The sequence below is a fragment of the Heterodontus francisci genome, chromosome 12 (assembly GCF_036365525.1).
Source record: "Heterodontus francisci isolate sHetFra1 chromosome 12, sHetFra1.hap1, whole genome shotgun sequence".
NCBI lineage: Eukaryota > Metazoa > Chordata > Chondrichthyes > Heterodontiformes > Heterodontidae > Heterodontus > Heterodontus francisci.
The window spans coordinates 86210994-86228899 of NC_090382.1; the positions used below are offsets into that span (position 1 = coordinate 86210994).

The 17906-nt window shown below is 47.6% G+C and overlaps 1 long non-coding RNA gene across 2 annotated transcripts in view; it reads left to right on the top strand.

Moving 5' to 3' along the window:
• LOC137375973 (uncharacterized) overlaps positions 1 to 17906 on the top strand; it is a 44736-nt gene that overhangs the window by 15451 nt on the left and 11379 nt on the right. The window contains exons 2-3 of one of the 2 annotated variants that reach the window (XR_010976109.1): positions 933 to 1046; positions 6047 to 6353. This is a non-coding gene — a long non-coding RNA (uncharacterized lncRNA). Of the gene's footprint in view, positions 1 to 932; positions 1047 to 6046; positions 8066 to 17906 lie in introns of those variants that run through there. The other variant, XR_010976108.1, reaches the window with a different exon arrangement.

Sequence of the window (17906 nt, forward strand, 5' to 3'; positions counted from 1 at the left end):
CCTCCCTTGCTGCAGTACAGTGCCATGGGTGCCAGTCATGCTTCTAGTACTAATGGCTATTACTTCAGCTGTGACCCTCAAAGTAAGCTCAGGTATGCTATGCCTTGTCCTGTTCCCACACACTGGTATTTCTAACAAGGGCCACCAGATAGAGATCAGAAGCAGGAACCTGAGTCAGTATTCCCCTTCTAATCGAGGAGTGCTTAGGCCAACAATAGCACCCCTACTGCTATCCTGCTAAAATCAACTAACTCACCACAGACCAAGGGTTAACCCTGAGATCCTGTTACCTATTATGACTCTTCTACTCACTGGATAAAGCAGCTTAACATTTTTTCTATTTTTATTTTCAATTTCCAATATTGTATGTTTTCTTTTTAAAGACTTTAAACTAATACATTAACAATTATATCAAAGGGAAAGATGACAGTTACTGTAAGCTTTAAAAAAAATGATTTCCCCAACACAGTATATAGGGATAAAGTGGCACAGTCATCATGAAATGCAACTTGAAATTGAACTTAATAGATTTGACCAATAAATATCACATCACGTCTCAATAACTGTTGAAAGTCCACACAATTAAAGATAAAAATCCTCACTAAAGAGTTACATTTCTTTGGCTTTATCTGTATTTACAGCTATGCTTTTCAATTTTCAAAATGACACTCGCACATCGTTTCCAGTACTCATTGCAAGCCCCAGAAATGTTTTACTTACTGTAACACTTAGCTGGTGTGTTAATAGTTCCTTTAACAATTCTGAAAGAAATGCTGAACAACACTCAAATGGAACAAAACCCTATCTGTGGCTTCTATGTTGTTTTCCAGGACAGTCTTTACTCAGAGCAGATCCTCTTGTTGGCTCTCACATACACGACTTTCTTGCACCTTTCTCCTTGCCCTGTAACCTTGGGACTTTTTTATGTCTAGGCTTCATCTAAGAATGTGTAATCCATCTGTCTCCCTGCTGGATAGGCTCCATTGTTCTCTCAACTTTCCCGAGGAGAACACAATGCTAATCGTTGATGGGCGTCTATTACACAGGTAATGGCCATCATTAGCTGGGGAGACTAATGCTCTTCAATGAGATGTTTAAATAAGCAAGTGTAAACTGCAATAAAACAGAAAATGCTTGAAATACATAGCAGGACCATTAGCATCTGTAAGAGAAAAGACAGATTACCATTTAGGCAAAGGATCCACACCCAATAATCTATCTTTTTTCTTGACAAATGCCAGCAGATTTGCTGAGTATTTCAGTACTTTTTCTTGTTTCAAGATTTCTTACAGTTTCTTTCTTTTTAAGATCTAACTGGAATTATGCATAAAAATATCCCCATCACCATACATTCACTACTGCCATGTTTTTCTTTGAATTCTATATTTAATACTGTCAAGTTGAAAGATTCTTTGAAAATTAATTACTTTATAAAGTTTGTTTCTAAGGTCAAGAAATCTATCCTTGGCCCCTCCTATTTCTCATCTTATCTGCTGCCCCTCAGCAAAATCATCCAAAAACACAGCGCCAGTTTTCACAGGTACACTGACAACACCCAACTCTACCTCACCTAAAATAAAAGCAAAATACTGCGGATGCTGGAAATCTGAAACAAAAACAAGAAATGCTGGATTCACTCAGCAGGTCTGGCAGCATCTGTGGAAAGAGAAGCAGAGTTAACGTTTCGGGTCAGTGACCCTTCTTCGGAACTGACAAATATTAGAAAAGTCACAGATTATAAACAAGTGAGGTGGGGGTTGGGCAAGAGATAACAAAGGAGAAGGTGCAGATTGGACCAGGCCACATAGCTGACCAAAAGGTCACAGAGCAAAGGCAAACAATATGTTAATGGTGTTTTGAAAGACAAAGCATTAGTACAGATTAGGTATGAATATACTGAATATAGAACATCAGCAAGTGCAAACCTGAAGAAAAACAACCTGAAAAAAACAGTGGGTAAGCAAACTGAACAAACTAAGATGAGATGAAATAAATGCAAAAAATGTAAAAAGGAATGCAAAAAAAAGGAAGAAACCTTTTGACTCCTCCACTGTCTCCAAATTATCAGACTGCTTGTCTGACACCAGTACTGGATGAACAGAAAATATTGAGAAAATTGTCTTTGGTCCCCGCTACATACTCTGTTCCCTAACCATCAACTCCATCCCTCTCCCTGGCAACTGGCTGAGGCTGAACCAGATTGTTTACAACCTTGGTGTCATATTTGACCTTGAGATGAGCTTCCAACCACATATAGGAGCCATCACTAAGACCACCTATGTCACCTAGGTAATATTGCTCAACTTCACACTTACCTCCACTCATCTGCTGCTGAAACCCTCATCCATGCCTTTGTTCCCTGTCACCTTGACTATTTCAACGGACTCCTAGCCGGCTTCCCGCATTCTGCTGTCTGCAGTAATGTCAAACCCACCATCTCATAAATCAGGAGACAAACACGAAAAAAATCAAGAGATTTGGTATAAAAATTATGAGCTGCTTTTTTTTTCCCAAAACTAAACCAATATAGATTGACATTGGTTCATAAACCTCATTAGTGACTTATTTAATCTCTAACTGGTCAGAGCTCTTCACAAAAATTATATTACTGCCCCGTTTGGGTGAAACAAGGCCTAATTTCAGGGATCAATGATCTGCGTCCCAAGGACGGCTGAAGAACTCCCGACCCAAGATTGAATCAGGCCATTTTTCAGGTGACCAGAGTGGCTGCCTAAATGGGGCATTTGGCCCCTGCATAGACTAATGAGGGGCCTAATGCCTGATCTAGGACCCCTGAGGGAAACTGGGATACTGAGATGTCAATTCTGCTCCCACCAATGGGTGTGTGTCTTAGAATGCTCGGTCCCTCCTTTTCATGGGGGTCTCCATATAGTGGGGATCTATGGGAGGCTATGGGAGGTCTCTCTTAGAAAGCTCAGAAGTCTCCTTCCCCATCTCTCACCCTCCTCACCCCCCCCCCCCCCTCCAACTCTAGTGTGGATCTATGAACAGGGGTTTCTCTCTCACATAGAAATTTACGGCACAGATGGAGGCCATTCAGCTCATTGTGTCTGTGCCACACACAATTGATGTAATATCCTCTTGAAACTAGCCTGAGTAAAACACACTGTAATTCACATCAAACTTTGAAACTAATAAAAGATTTTCTGCAAGTTCTTGGTCCATTACTGAACAATTTGCCAATCTGTCATATTGGATCAATTCACTGAAACAACTGGAAAACACACCAACCTTATCAAAATTGGCAAGGCTTAGATGTAAATCTTGCATCTGTACTGACAGGTACCAGCATGGCAATGTAACCTGGTCCTAACTCACTGTTTGCATCACAATCATGTTGGGCCCAAACTCTGTGGTAAACAAGGCAGAACCCTCGAGTGATAATTCAGGTGAAAAGAGTCGTGCCTCATGCAAGACTTCACACAATACGTCAGGAATCTAAAAAACACCAATAGTTGGCATGTGGAGTAAAAGGAAATAACTTAGTTTTAAGGTTAGGATAGGACCTCACTGAAAATTACAACAGGAATTAGAAAGTTTGTCTATTTACACTAAATTTTCCCCAAATGACATCATTTTCTAATTTGTGGTTTTAGAATTTTTTAACCATCATGTCACTGCAATATTTACTCATCAATAGCTCAGAGATATCACACTTAAAGACGCAGTGTTTTGCCTAAGCTTGGATTCCTGTTTAAGAGAGAGAGCATCTTCTGCGATACTCTGAAAGAGTCTGTGGGAAAGCTGCATGGTTATTTGCAACCACTTAAATACTAGGAATAAAGACAATATAGACAATATAGAATAAAGGGTGCAATTCTAAAGTGGGTGCAGGAGCAGAGGGACCTGGGTATATATGTGCATAAGTGACAGAAGGTGGCAGGACAGGTTGAGAGAGCAGTTAATAAAGCATACAGTATCCTGGACTCTATTAATAGGGGCATAGAGTACAAGAACAAGGAAGTTATGTTGAACTTGTATAAGACACTAGTCCAACCTCAGCTGGAGTACTGCGTCCAATTCTGGGTGCTGCACTTGAAGAAAGACATGAGGACATTGGAGAGAGTACAGAAAAGATTCACGAGAATGGTTCCAGGGATAAGGAATTTCTGTTATGAAGATAGATTGGAGAAGTTAGGACTGTTTTCCTTGGAGAAGAGAAGGCTGAGAGGTGATTTGATAGAGGTATTCAAAATCATGAGGGGTCTGGACAGAGTAGATAAAAAGAAACTGTTCCCACTTGTGAAAGGATGGAGAACAAGAGGGCACAGATTTAAAGTATTTGGTAAGAGAAGCAAAAGTGACATGAGGAAAAACTTTTTCACGCAGCGAGTGGTTAAGATCTGGAATGTGCTGCCTGAGAATGTGGTGGAGGCAGGTTCAATTGAAGCATTCAAAAGGGAATTAGACTGTTACATGAAAAGGAAGAATGTGCAGGGTTACGGGGAGAAGGCAGGGGAATGGAACTGAGGGAATTGCTCTTTCAGAGAGCCAGTACAGACATGATGGGCCAAATGGCTTCCTTCTGCGCTATAACGATTCTGTGATTATCTGATTCTGTGATCTTGGAGAGTAGGTGCTATCCAGATTCTTGAAGGGGACAAGCCGCTCACTGCAGAAGCCGAGACAACAGTGGTTCCAAGCAGTACTGGGCTGCTGGATCTTCCAGTCCCAGATGGGGGGGAGCTTGGCCACTATCAGGGTCATCAAACCGCTGCCTGACACCAACACGGCGAAGTGGCCACAGCTCCTTACTGCCTAGTTGACGTCAGACACCACAAAGCAGGTCAGGCTGGGGCCTAGCTCCCAGGTCGAGGGAAAGACATTGAAGCTCCCATTTTCAGGCCTCAGGGAGTGGCACGGCACCTCTTGGTAGCAGGGTTTCCTGGCTCTTTGCGTGAATGAACCAGAGTCCCTCCTCCTCCACGGGGCTGCTTACCTGTTCCGTATAGCAGGGCTGAGAGTCCTGAATCCATCAACAGTCCTTTCTCTCCAACTCAAACACAAAGGTTGGAAGGGAAATAAAAATTGGGAGATTGCACAGCCCTCTTAAAAGATGCTGAGTGAGGCTGAATTTGAGTGAGAAATCGAGTTGCTCACAATCAATTCGCAAGAGTTGGCATGTCTGCCTCCATAAACTTGAGTTCATCCAAACATCTGCTGCCTGTGTCCTTACTGTGTATCCCTGTAATCTCCTCCTACCCCACAACTCTCCACGATATCTGCACTCCTCTAATTTTGGTCTCTTGTGCATCCTTGATTTTAATAGCTCCACCATTAGTGGCCTCACTTTCAGTTGCCTTGGCCCCAAGCTTTGGAACACCCTCCCTACACCTCTCTGCCTCTCCACCTCGCTTTCCCCCTTTAAGAAACTCATTAAAACCTAACTCTTTGACCAAGTTTTTGATCATTTGCCGTAATATCTCCTTTTGTAGCTCTGTGTTCTATTTTATTTTATAATGCTCCTGTGAACACCTAGAGACATTTTATTATGTTGTTATTGTTGTTACATGGAAGCCTATAAAGTAAACAAGTCAATATCATTGCTATGGAAGGTATTAAAGGCAACATTTTGAAATGTTTTACATCAATTTCACATACGCGTAACCAGTGTAAGGGGCAGGAAGATTCCAGGAATGAGCTTTGTTCTTACTCAGTACTGGATTGCTCAAATTAGTTTTGTGTGAAGGGGTTGCACTGCTGGCACCCAGGGTTCCATATGACAGGGCTGTACAAGCTCATTCCAAGCTCGGAAATTAAGTAAATGAAGCTGGAGCTTTTCTATCCTGCATTTTGCAGAGTTTACTCCCGAGAAATTACATCATCACTTCTGTTAAGTTGAAAACAGACACATGTCAAGCCTCACATCCTAGAATTTCAGTTACAATTTGTTTCTGGAATGATAGATTTAATTTGGGTTCTTTTGGCTTTTTATGTTGCTTTTATTGCTATCAGTTATCTACACTGTTCTTTTGTCGATTTTGCTCTATTATTGTGTACTTTTTAGATGTTTTTGTTTCTTCAGGTTGCCAGCTCTAGTTGGGTGTATTCCTGGAGGTTTCATCATGTGATGTTCCATCTTTGTCAATCCTGCCCCCACACTCACACCTTTGATCCATCCTCCAGGCGTGCTGTTTGCCAGTGCCAATTGGAAAAGGAACAGACACTTTGGCCGAATTTTCATCCCAAGGTAGAGGTGGATTTAGAGGAGGATGTACCAAGAATATCGCTGCACTGAGCGTCATGCCAGTTTCCTGATGCATTCCCCGCCTCCCATCGATGTTAGTGGCGGCGTCTTCTCAGGGGTTGCGGAACCCACCCGCAAGTGGCAGGTAAAATTGGTGCAGTTAATGAGCCACTTCAGAGCTTGTTCCAGGGCTGATTTAGATTTTCGAGGCAGTACATGGGAAACACACTGGGTCAGCAGCATGTGCAAGGAGAGGAGCTGCACAGCGAGAGCCATTCAGAGAGGCTGGAGCCATTCCTAATGCTGCATAAATGGTGGAAGGAGCAGATCGGAGCTCATGCATTGGCACACAGTGGCCATTGCGTAAATAGAGCTTGCAGATAGTTTCAGGTGGTGGCACTGGGGCAATTGTGGGAGAGTACACCTGCAGAGGTCAGTGGGGCACAGCAGGGGGGTGCCAGGCAGTTGTTCCCGTACAGCTGGTGGCAAGCGAAGGCCTCACTGGACATGGGGTTCAGCTACTCTGAGGTGGCGACGAGTCGTAATGAGGAGCAGCTGCGGCAGCAACACATGCAGCCCCTTGGTGCAGAGGGGCGCAGAGATGATGCCCAAGAGACAGGGAGGGCACAAAGGCACTATGCTCACCATAGGGTGTACTGTTAAAGACTCAGCTTTCCGGACATGTCAGAGCATCTGTGCCGCCAGAGGCTGCTCCTATTGAGGTAGGTGGTTGCTGATCTGTGTGCCCTCATGGAGGAGGACTTCAAGCCTCACTGGCCGCATGGGCACAATCTGCCAATAGCCGTGCAAGTGACAGTGGCCTTGAACGTCTTTGCCTCTGGGTCATTTCAAGGGGCTCCATTCAAGTTGCCTTAGGTGACATCTTCCATTTTCTACAGTCTGCAGAGCACCATTCCATACCTCAGATTACTGATGTCTTGTTTGCCAGGGTGATTGACTTTTACCAACAGGCAACAGGAGAGGGCTCACCACGTGACCAAGGAGGCTGTTTACCCAAGCTGGAACCCCTGTGGCCATGCAGACTCCTTTCACTAATGCTATGACATTTATGAATGGGAAGAAATTTCAGTTAATCAATGTACAGGTTGTATGTGCCCATTCATTCATCTCCTGCTGTAGAACTTTCTGAGGAACACACAATGCTAATTATTGATGGGCATCTACTGCCCCAGTGAGGAAAAAGGAGGGTGAATTTCCTCACAATTTTCAGTACATGGGTGAAGAAAATCGTGTGGATTTGTCATTCTTCCCATTGAGGGCTTTTAAAATGCATCTACTGAGTTCTTTAATACTTTCAGCCTTCCTGGAATCTGCCTGATAATTCTCCATGGCCTTGTTTGTCAGAATGAGAGCCAGTGGCATATCAACTGCAAGATTCCTTGGTTTGTACTGCTAATGCATTCTGGGTAAGCAGCTGCCCAGATCACCTGCTTCAGACAGGAGTTCTGAGCTTGAAGTGTCTGAAAAGTTTAAACAATGGCCGGAATTTAACAGTGGGCAGGGCATCGCGTCCACCGGCCGAAAAGTGGGTGGTGAGCCTGCCTCCGTTGGGCCTGGGAATGCAGACTGGATTTTACGTTCCCCAGGTCCTTAATTAGTCTTGGGCGGGGCTTCCACCTCATTGGGGCAGGAAGTCCCGCCTAATGGAGCTGCCGACCAATCAGCGGGCTGGCAGCTCTTAGTCCAAGCAGTGCCACGGGAACAGTGGCCACTGCTGGGATGACACGTAGCTTCAGGATGAAGATGAAGCAGGCCCCGGAAAAAAGATACGTTTTTAGGGCCTCTCTAGGGACAATCGGTCAGGCCCCAGCGAGGCAAGGGGGGTCAGTTAGAGGGCAGGGGGGCATGTTGTGCATTGGGGCCGTTTGGGGCTTCAGGGGCAACCTTCCATGGGGCACAGGGTGCCCGATCAGGAGGGCCCCCACAGCCTGCAAGAAAGCCGCCTAGTTTCATCAGGCTGACTTTCTGAGGCCTCAGCCACCCACCTGCCAAGTGTAAAATACCCATGGCAGTAGGCGGAGGCTCTTCAGTGGTAGTTAATTGGCCACTTAATGGCCTTGATTGGCCTGGGGCAGGTGCACCATTTCTTTCCACTGCTACCCAGCGTAAATTGGCAGTGGGGGCGGGAGCAGGTCAGGAAGGGCCCCCCAGCCTCCCACTCCATTTTACGCACCCACCCCCACCAACCGCCACCATGCCGCTCCTTTGGGGGGTGTAAAATTCCGACCAATGATTTCTGCAGCTTGGAAACCCTTTTTTTTTTCAAAGTGATTCATGACAACACTTCATCATCGCCGACGTCATCAGGATGCGCCGCGGTGCGCACATGCGCAGACGGTCTCATGCCCTCTGCGCATGCGCTGCGGTCCGGCTTGCTAGGACCGTTTTGCGCATGCGCACGACGCGGTACGCACATGCGCACACGGTCTCCTGATCTCTGCGCATGCGCTGCGGTCTGGCTTGCCACGTACGCTTTGCGCATGCGCAGATGACGTCATCGCATTACGTCGTCTTCCACGGGCAACGCGCCAGGTTGGCCTCTGCGCATGCGTCAATCTTCGGATATTCACGCATGCGTCAAAGCTTCAGCGCGATTTTTTGAAAGTGGAAGGAGGAGAGGTTTCGTCGGGCATTTTCTCGCATTTTATCTGAATTATATAGTCGTTTTGGAGACTTGCTTCATTTTTATTAGACACAGGAGATTGTTCCAAGGTAAGTTGCTTGGCCTTTGTAAGTTGCTTTGAAAACATTTCCATTGTCTGGAGCACCGCATGTTCTCCAGTCCCTGTTGTGAGTTGCTGTGTGCAGGCAGTACATGTGCTGCAATGTACCATCTAAACGGTCACTTTCGTTTCACTGCAGAACTTAAAAAGGTGTGCACAACAGTAATTTCAGTGGATGGACGGAGGCAAGTTCTGACTCTGATTTGCTTTATTTCTTTTCATGTAAAACATGCCGTCGAGAAAACAATCCTTGAGACTTAAGGTCAGCATTCAAGCAACGAAGGCAACTGGATCATGCTGCGGAGCTCGTCACGATGTGGAAAGGAACATTGCATTTATGGATGAATTGGGAATGCACATTGGGATGCGCTTGGGGGACATTCACCAAGAATAGATTGAGCTCAGACTGTTGTGACTTTGCCTTCTTCACATGGACAATACAGTAGTGGAATAGAGAGCCAAGCGTTCATTCACCACAAGGCTCTCCAGGAACAATCTCTTTAGCTGTGCATAGCAGAGACTCGGCCTGTTTGTCTAACGGGAATGCTGGAAACACAACACTCATGTATCCATGCACAGCAGTTCCTCGGATACTTAATGAACTTAATAAAACTTCTCAATAATTAACCCCAGAATTGTTGAGGTTTTGTTTTGCATGCTATTTCCCCAACTTTGCAACTGCACTTCAGATATTCAACTGTGGTGGAGGTAGGGGGGGTAGAGGGAGGGGGTGGAGGGTAGCGGGGTAGAGGGAGGGTTGGGTGAAGAGGGTGATAGAAGGTTGGGTGAAGAGGGGGAGGGAGGGGTAGGTGAAGGGTGGGTGAAGAGGGGGAGGGAGGGGTGGGTGAAGAGGGGGAGGTGAAGATGGAGAGGGGCGAGGGGGTGGGGAGAGCAGGGAGGGGTGGGGAGAGGGAGCATGCAAAATGCAGGGACCAGACAGTTGCAATGCCTGAAGTACTGTGGAGAAGTAGGGGAGAAGCAACTGGATTGGGCATCCGCAGCTGGAGGGAACGGCTGAATGGAGAGGGGCCGGAAGCGAGAGGCCGTAGAGAGCTGCGGGGAGCGAGTGTGCGAAGACCTTGGTGTCGCCGGGTCCCAGGGACTGGCCGGTAAGTCTTTTGCTGTTGTGTTTCTGGCGCATGCACAGAAAAAGGCACTCCTCTTCCACTCCGCTGCTCCCCCCCACTCTCCCCCACCCACCCCCCACCCCCCCCCGTCTCCCCACCCCCTCTCCCTCCCCCCCTCTCCCTCTCTTTCCCTCCCTCCCTCCCTCTCTTTACCACCCCCTTCCCTCTCTTTCCCCCCCCCTCCCTTTTTCCCCCTCCCTCCTTTCCCCCCCTCCCTTTCCCCCCTCTCCTTCCCCCCTCCCTTCTTCCCCCCTCCCTTTTCCCCCCTCCCTTTTCCCCCCCCTCCCTTTTTCCCCCTCCCTTTTTCCCCCTCCCTTTCCCCCCCTCCCTTCCCCCCTCCCTTTTCCCCCACCTCCCTTTTCCCCCCCCTCCCTTTTTCCCCCCCTCCCTTTCCCCCCCTTCCCCCCCCTTCCCTCCCTCCCTTTTCCCCCCCTTCCCTTCCCCCCCACTTCCCTTTCCCACCCCCCCCTCCCTCCCTCTTCCGCCCCCACCCGACACCCTCAACGCTGCTCTCCCCAGCCCCCGGCTGCTCTCTCACTCCGGCCATTGTATACTGCACGTGTTCGTTAGGTTGCCTCTGTGTGAGCAGCGCCATCTTTCGTCCTGGCAGCTGCTACAGTCACAAGCTGTGACGTTTTCGTGGCACATGCTGTATTTGCGCATGTGCCAAAAACAGCGCCACCTACCGTTCACGTTGTCAACAAATGCAGTCTTTTTTTTAGAGGTACAGCACTGAAACAGGCCCTTCGGCCCACCGAGTCTGTGCCGACCATCAACCACCCATTTATACTAATCCTACACTAATCCCATATTCCTACCACATCCCCACCTTCCCCTACCCACCTACCTACACTAGGGGCAATTTATAATGGCCAATTTACCTATCAACCTGCAAGTCTTTGGCTGTTGGAGGAAACCGGAGCACCTGCAGAAACCCACACAGTCACAGGGAGAACTTACAAACTCCACACAGGCAGTACCTAGAATTGAATCCGGGTCACTGGAGCTGTGAGGCTGCGGTGCTAACCACTGTGCCACTGTGCTGCCCTTTATGAACACGTTTTTAAATGTATCCCCACAAACATCTGCAATAGCTTCTAACTGCCCCTCACTGAGTTGGACCTGTCAAATATTTTCGGACCACCCCCTCCCTATTGCGGTTAGGTATGACCTTCTGTGTAGGAATACTGCTGTCTGCCACTATCAGGGGAAGAGCTGCATTCCCCTCCCACATGCCCAACACCCCCTCAATAAAGGTAGCATAGGTTCTCTCTGAGTGTGTCTGCATAAGAAGAATGTACTTCATGAAAGAAGTAATTGAGCATATTGTGATTTGCTGCAGGAAGACGTCAAGCTACGCATATCAACAACAACTTGCATTTATATAGCAACCTTTAACATGGTAAAAACATAGAGTCATAGCACTGAAACAGGCCCTTCGGCCCACCGAGTCTGTGCTGACCAACCCATTTATACTAATCCGACATCAATCCCATATTCCCTACCACATCCCCACCTTCCTTCAATTGTCCCTACCACCTACCTACACTAGGGGCAATTTACAATGGCCAATTTACCTATCAACCTGCAAGTCTTTGGCTGTGGGAGGAAACCCGGAGCACCTGGCGAAAACCCACATGGTCACAGGGAGAACTTGCAAACTCCGCACAGGCAGTACCCAGAACTGAATCCGGGTCGCTGGAGCTGTGAGGCTGCGGTGCTAACCACTGCGCCACTGTGCCACCCCCACATCTTCTTCTGGTTAGTTGTTTAATTGTCCTCCACCTTTCAGAACTGGATGTGGAAAAACTGCAGCGCTTTGATCTGATCAGTTAGTTGTGGAATTGCTTTGCTCTATTGCATGCTGCTTCTCCTGTTTAGCATGCATGTAGTCTTGTGTTATAATTTCATCAGGTTGGCACCTCATTTTCAGGTATGCATGGTGCAGCTCCCAGGCATACTCTCCTACACTGCTCACTGAACCAGGTTTGATCCCTTGGCTTGATAGTAATGGTTGAGTGAGGGATATGCTAGATCGTAAGGTTACAGATTATTGTTGATTACAATTCTGCTGCTGCTGGCGATGCAGCCCAGGGCACCTCATCGATCCCCAGTTTTGAGCTGCTAGATCTGTTCTGAATACAGTAAATGGCAGAACCCTTAGGGGTATTGACAGGCAGAGAGATCTGGGCGTACAGGTCCACAGGTCACTGAAAGTGGCAATGCAGGTGGATAAGGTAGTCAAGAAGGCATACGGCATGCTTGCCTTCATCGGTCGGGGCATAGAGTATACAAATTGGCAAGTCATGTTGCAGCTGTACAGAACTTTAGTTAGGCCACACTTAGAATATTGCGTGCAATTCTGGTGGCCACACTACCAGAAGGACGTGGAGGCTTTGGAGAGGGTACTGAGGAGGTTTACCAGGATATTGCCTGTCTGGAGGACATCAGCTATGAGGAGAGGTTGGATAAACTCGGGTTGTTTTCACTGGAACGACGGAGGTGGAGGGGCAACATGATAAAGGTTTACAAAGTTATGAGCGGCATGGACAGAGTGGATAGTCAGAAGCTTTTTCCCAGGGTGGAAGAGTCAGTTACTAGGGGACATAGGTTTAAGGTGAGAAGGGCAAAGTTTAGAGGGGATGTGCGAGGCAAGTTCTTTACACAGAGGGTAGTGAGTGCCTGAACTTGCTGCCGGGGGAGGTGGTAGAAGCAGGTATGATAGCGCCGTTTAAGAGGCATCTTGACAAATACATGAATAGGATGGGAATAGAGGGATACAGGCTTGGAGGGCCGAATGGCCTGTTCCTGTGCTGTACTGTTCTTTGTTCTTTGAATCTATCCCGTTTAGCATAGTGGTAGTGCAACACAACACAATGGAGGGTATCCTCAGCGTTAAGACGGGACTTCATCTCCATAAGGACTCCGTGGTGGTTACTCCTACCAATACTGTCATGGATTTGTGGAGAGTTCACTAAAACTGGGTCTTTGCTGCTACTGAAACAAGGCAAGTCACACCTTTCATATTTCACCAGCTGTGCTGGTGAAGGACTGGAGCCCAGAAAACGGGCACAGGGCCAATCCCTGTACCTAAATGCATAGGCCAAGGTGTACTTAATATTGGGCCTCGGAACTGATTATTATAGAATCTGGTTTCTGTGAACATCTAATTGGTGCCCCGAGGCAGTGGAGAAGAGGTCTCAAAGATCGAGTCACACTGTTGCTGGCTGTGGCCCTGGGCAAGTCATTAAAGAGGAGAAGGGGGTGGCAGGAGAGAGGCACTTTTTTTTCCAAAAAAATCTTTTATTCATAAAAATCTGTCAAAAAAATGCAATACAAAACAGTTCAAAAACAGCACCAAGTTGACATTCCAAAAAGCACAAAGGAAATTAGTTTTCTTCAACACAGGAGTGAGTTGCCTCACACCCTTCCATTCCATTTTGTATGCCACGTATATTTTATAGCAAACCCATATTTGGTGTATACAGCCCGAGGGGTTTCCCATGGGTCCAGCCCCTCAGTTCACTATGGCGGGAGGACCTTATACTGCAGTCTTTCCCCGTTGAGCCTTTGCAGCGGCTGCCCCAAGCTTTAGTGCGTCCCTCAACACATAGTCCTGGACCTTGGAATGTGCCAGTCTGCAACACTCAGTCATGGACAACACTTTGCGCTGGAAGACCAGCAAGTTTCGGGCAGACCAAAGAGCGTCTTTCAAAGTGATGGTCCCCCAGCAGCAGTTGATGTTTCTCTCGGTGTGCATTCCTGGGAACAGCCCGTGGGACACAGACTCCTGTGTTACAGAGCTGCTTGGGATGAACCGCGACAAAAAACCACTGCATCTCTTCTCCACACCAAAGACACATTCAGAAGGAGGTGGGCAACAGTGTCTTCCCCACCACCGCCACCTCGTGTGCAGCGTGCGGAGGCAGTGAGACTCCGGGCGTGCAGTAAGGATCTGGCGGGGAGGGCCCTTCTCACCACCAGCCAGCTACATCTTGGTGCTTGTTTGAAAGTTCTGGTGATGATGCGTTCTGCCAAATGATTTTTGCAGTCTGCTCGGGGAACCATCTGACAGAATCTACCATCTCCTTATCCCGTAGGGCCTTGAGGACATTCCGTGCAGACCACTGCCTGATGGATTGGTGGTCAAAGGTGTTTTTCCACAGAAACTTTTCCAACTGGATGGAGCGTTCCACGGCAATGTGACCAAACCCATCCTTCGCAACACCGGGGACAGATAGAACCTCAGCACGTAGTGACTTGGTGTTGGCGTAACTGGGGGTCTAAGCACAGCTTGATGCAGCCACACACGAAGGTGGTCATGAGGATAAGGGTGGCATTGGGTACGTTTTTCCCGCCCTTATGCAGAGGTTTGAACATCGGTCCATTTTGCATCGCCAAATAAAGCGGAAAATCGCTCGGATGACCGCCAACGGCGCAGGAGTGGAGTATGGGCCAGAACCTGCGCCACATACAGCAACAAAGTGAGCGCCTCACACCAGATGACCAGGTTCTTGCCCACAATGGAGAGACAGCGCTGCTCCCACATGCTCAGTTTATGGTTACCCTGGCTACTCGCTCCTTCCAGGTTTTGGCACATGCCCCGGCCCTTCCGAACCATATCCCCAGCACCTTCAGGTATTCTGACCTGACAGTGAAGGGGACAAAGGATCGGTCAGCCCAGTTCCCAAAGAACATGGCCTCACTCTTGACGTGGTTAACTTTGGCGCCCGAGGCCAGTTTGAACTGGTCGCAGCTGCTCATCAGTCTGCGAACGGACAGTGGATCCGAGCAGAAGACGGCGACATCGTCCATGTACAGGGAGGCTTTGACCTGAGTGCCTCCGCTGCCTGGGATTGTCACCCCTCTTATGCCCGCATCCTTCCTAATGGATTCAGCAAAGGGTTCGATACAGCAAACAAACAAGACAGAGGAGAGAGGACAGCCCTGTCTGACTCCAGATTGGGATCGGGAAACTTTCTGATTCCCACCCATTGATTGAGACAATGCTACTGATGTTTTTGTAGAGCAGTTTGATCCAATTGCGGATTCCCTCCCCAAACCCCATTTTGGAAAGCACGTCCATCATATATGTGTGCGATATCCTGTCAAAAGTCTTCTCCTGGTCCAAGCTGATGAGGCAGGTGTCCACCCTCCTGTCCCATACATAGACGATCGTATCCCTGAGTAGCGCGAGACTATCAGAGATCTTCCTGCCGGGTACAGGTCTGGCAGTGATTGAGAGAGGGGCATTGGCCCACATGGTTTCAATGTGGGGCCAGGAGCTTCAGTGCTGCTCCTCCATCTCCATATTCAGGTAAATATATTCCAAAATCTTACCTTTTCTTGGTGGCGGCCTGCAGCGTTCTCATTAAGCTGCATGTACATCAAGCTTTCCTGAACGCAGCTGGTGCCAGTATTGATGTGCCTCAGGACAACCAATATTGCAGAGGGGGCCTCAAACAGGCATTAGGCCTCTTGCATATGCAAATGCCCTCACAGCTATTTCAGCGTGGACCCTGGACGCCTAATTTTTCCCTTTAAAGATATGGCAGGTTGTGAAACCTCAGTGTGTAATGACTGTGTATTTCATGCATGTCACATTGGAGATTTAGGAGGCTGTTTAGCACCTGATAGACGGTTGCTACACAATCAAATTTCTAGGCGAGGGTGTTTTTTGATGCTGTAGTGTAGCAAAGTAAAAGCATTTATATTTAAACCACAGGAGACTGCTGTTTTTAGGTCCTACACCCGCAATCAGAAATCTATAATTCTGTCAATGTGTGGTGAACTCAACAGCCTTTGAACCTTTTTTTAACAGATAAGAGGAGCACAGAAGGCGGTCATTTAGTCCATCAAGCCTGTGACGGCTCTTTCGAAGAGCAATCCGATTAGTCCCACTCCCTGGTTCTTTCTCCATATCTCTGCAATTTTCCCCCCTGCACTGTACCATATCATGGTGCAGGATATTAGATTCCAATCAACTATACCCCATACAAAAACAAGAAATGCTGGAATCACTCAGCAGGTCTGGCAGCATCTGTGGAAAGAGAAGCAGAGTTAACGTTTCGGGTCAGTGACCCTTCTTCGGAACTTGTTTCATGCTTCAGCTTGCAGCTTTGTACTGTAGTTTGTCATCTCTGCAGCAAGATACAATACAAAACAACTATGACTCAGCAGTTTTCACTACGAGAATCAGTCCCAAAACATGCACTACCAAAACCATTCCTTTTAACTCCTAACAATGCAAACAAATCTGTGAGGTGAAAAACCAGTTCTGCCATCCTTCAGGTAACTGAGGTCAAGAGTCTAGCTTTTTACAGTGAAATGTGATTGGAGTGATTAACACATTACTTACACTAAACCACTGGGTCCAATTGAGTTGCAAAATCTGCTGCAAATGTAGTATTTGAAGCCTAGGTTCAAATGAGGCGCTAGAAATGTCACAATAGAAAACTCTGGATATTAGCATCCAAGACAAGTTGCAATCACACCAGTTATTCCCCACTTAATGTGAGTCTGGGATCTTTCACCTCCCTAATACACTATCAATAACAAAGTGGCATAATAGATGGTCCCTAGGTGTTTTAAATGGTTAATGCACAACATGGCATGATTGTAAACCACACAGATCAGAGAGGGTTCAGATATTATCCAGCTCTCTGCTGAGTTAGCTGATCTGAGCTAGGTTCCCATAGCTTCAGCAACCAGACTGTTCAAAACATTCATGTCCTCATATCCTCTCCAATAACAACAACTTATATTCTTATAGTGCCTTTAATGTCGTGAAACACACCAAAGCACTTCACGGAAGAATTATAAAACCTGGCATCACACAACTCTGCCCCTGTCTCAGCCCATCTGTTGCTGAAACACCCACCCAAGCTTTTTTCATCTCCAGACTCAACTATTTCTATGGCCGCCTCGACCGCTTCCCATCTTCCATCCTGTGTTAAACTCCAGATCACCTAAAATTCTGCTCCTGTATGCTATCCCACCCCATGGGCTGGATTTTAAAGAGCCCGCTGGCCGTCCATCTTGGCGGCAAGCTCAAAAAATGGTGGGCTGCACGCCAAAGAGCCGCTGTGATCTCAAGTGCGGCGGCTCATTAAGTAGCCGAGGCAGCCCGCCACTCCCTCCCAATCTCATGGAGGGGACGGGCTGTCGGTCCCTGGCAATGTGTCAGCTGCCTGTGTGCAGGCGCTGGCGCCATTTTTAAATTGATGCCCAATTTAAATTTGTAAAGACATATACCCCTAAAATTAAATAAATACATTTCTAATGCTCCTTTCCCAACCCCCCCTAACAATTACAATAACTATTTGCCCTTCCCCCAAAACACTTACCTTTTAAATCTGACCTGCACCCCCCCCCCAGACTGCATAAAGTTTGAAGTTCAAACCCTTCCTATCATCCCCTACACCCATTACATGTAGTTGACCCCATTTCCCCCCCCCCGCCCCATACAGAAAATCTTACCTCCTCTCCCTTCCCCATGAGTATCATGCCAGCTTTCCCTAGACGGGGAATTGAAGGCGCGGGAGTGCCAGCCGCTGTGCCAAAGATCGGGGCGGGCCCTCAAGATTGCCAGTAAGTCTATGTAAATTTACTTATTTGAATATTGTAATTGAGGTCCCCGTCATCCAGCAGCGGAAGGGCCGCCACGGAGCCTCACCACTGCCAGGAGGATCAGGTCAGGCCCTCCCGGTGTTGAGGTCCATGGTGGACTTCTTCCAGACCCATCTTCAAGCCGCCCCCCACTGTCACGGAGCTCAACGTGGAGGTCTTGGTAAAATCCAACCCCATGTCTTACTTACCACATGGCCA